The sequence below is a fragment of the Magnolia sinica genome, chromosome 2, assembly GCF_029962835.1.
Source record: "Magnolia sinica isolate HGM2019 chromosome 2, MsV1, whole genome shotgun sequence".
Classification (NCBI taxonomy): Eukaryota; Viridiplantae; Streptophyta; class Magnoliopsida; order Magnoliales; family Magnoliaceae; genus Magnolia; species Magnolia sinica.
Window position 1 is genome coordinate 3,903,609 of NC_080574.1, and position 2,543 is coordinate 3,906,151.

Sequence of the window (2,543 nt, forward strand, 5' to 3'; positions counted from 1 at the left end):
TGTTAATAATAAGTAATAAAATGGAAGGTGTGACTGAAACAAAGAGGTTTTTATCTTCCGTATTCAAAATGAAGGATCTTGGACAAGTTGATACCATCCTAAGTATCAAAGTTAAAAAATATTGTGGGGGTTATGTTTTGTGTCAATCTCATTATATTGAGAAAATCTAAACAAGTTTAACCATCTAAATATAAAAGAAGCAAAGACCACATTTGATCCAAGTATCAAGCTAAAAGAAAATACCGAAAGAACAGTTGCACAATTAGAATATGCGAGTGCTATAGGGAGTCTTATGTATGCTATGCAATGCACTAGACCTGATATCGCATATGCTGTGAGTAAACTTAACAGGTTTACTAGTAACCCCAGTACTGAACACTAGAATGCAATCAGTATAGTCCTTGGTTACTTAAAAGCAACCAAAGACTTAAGACTATTTTATTCAGAATTTCCTGTCGTATTAGAAGGATATACCGATACGAGCTGGATATCGAGTGCAGGGGACAACAAGTCTACTACAGGGTGGGTTTTCACCTTAGGAGGTGCAGCTGTATCTTCGGGATCCAAGAAGCAGACTTGCATAACACACTCGACTATAAAGTCTGAATTCATAGCCCTGGCTGCAACAGGCAAAGAGGATGAGTGGCTAAAGGATATTCTATTAGAAATTCCTTTCTGTATAAAGATTATATCGACTGTGTCACTACATTGTGATAATGAAGCCACATTAGCTAGACCCTATAGCAGTACTTATAATGGTAAGTCTAGACATATCAGTCTTCGACATGATTTTGTCAGACAATTGATTCGAGATGGAATCATTACTGTTTTCTATGTGAAATCAAGCAATAACCTGACAAACCTTTTTACTAAACCTCTACCGAGAGAGGTAGTAAAGGCTAAATCTAGAGGGATGGGGTTGAAACTCTTCAACTAAAGTTCCACCAGTGACAGAAACCCAACCTAAAGTAAGAAAATCTCTAATTTTGAGTTTAATGGGTAAGAACAAGTCACTGATATGTGAAAAGTTTTCAGCACTAAATTGTATAACCTCATCTATAATAGATAAGTGCTGAGCATTACGATAGAGGGTTGAGTCATAGAACTCTTAATGAAATCCAGTCTAAAAGACAAGTGTCTTATAATAACGGAAACACTGGAAGGATTTCACCTATATGAACGTAGAGATGGTGTCATCTCTCTCGGGATCGTTCATGAATTAGGATAAGTACATGGCCATTAAATGTGCTGAGCAAGATTGTGGGAACTCTAACAAACACTTAGCGAATATATGTGTGGTTTCTCTGACTCTGTTATTTAGGAATAACTGGTTTAATGCTACGGCTACTAGTCATTTCGACAGAGTTTTGAGATACTTACACTAAGGAAAAATTAAAATCGAAAGATATCTTTCTTTATGCATATAAGCTGATTATTCTGGCAGAAATAATTAATCGAGAAAATATATTTTTTTAAAAAAAATCAAGTGGGGGATTGTTGCAAAAATATTAATTTTATTAAAATATATTTTAAATAATATATAATATATAAAAAGTTGTTTGGAAAAACACCGTTTTATGGGTTTCTTGGGAATAGTCCCACATTAAAAAAGAAAAGAAGAAAAAGTACTTTATATGAGAGTGGTAGAGTATTATAATACTTACCCACATGGTACAAAGGAGAATGGAACTTATGCACTGGAACACCCGCACGCGCACTCGGGCTCGAGCACGGGGTCGGACTCGGTCTCGGTCTCGGTCTCGGGCACGGGCTCGGGTTCGATGCAAGGGCATGGGCATGTGAGGCAGTGTGGCTGTAGAGGCGCTAATGGCACACTTTGCACTTCGCACGTCCAACCGGAGCGAGACGTGTGCGAGTCGCGGTGGGACTAAGTGGCTAAGGCAGATAGATGGCTGGACAAAAATCTAAAGGACTGAATGAAGTCCCTCTTAATATATAAAGGCTGAAAATATAGCTGTTGCACAAATGTGCAACAGCTATGGACTTGATTGCAGGAGTTATGCAGAAACTGTTGCATGGCTAGCCCAACAGCTAGCTGTTGTCCCACAATAGTCAGCATGCAGCAGATTAATGGTCATGCACAACAGTTAGAAAATGGCCATAAAACTTCTAGTTTCCTCCAACAGCTAGAAAACGGTGATGGGATTTAATTCCCTAGACCATAACCCCCAGCCACCATAGCCTATAAAATGAGGGCCTGGATGGGTTTCCAAACCATCTCTCAACCCACTCCAGCAGACCCATACGAACTAAATCTAAGCCACTCTTCTCATATACAGCAGTAATTCCAGTAGTATAGCAAGGTTCGTCTGAACCATTGCTTGAGAATTAGACCAGAAGTGTGGTCTAGAACGTTCATCTGAACTAGTAGCTGCTGAAGATTAGTAAAAACAAACCAGTGCAGTGGTCTAAGTTCCAAATATTCTTCTTCTCTTCTTTCTTATTCTGGGATTTTTTTCCTTTTTATGTATTTTTGTCAGACTGTGTAACAGAGTTTAATTAGTGGGCCTTCGTGTTTGCTG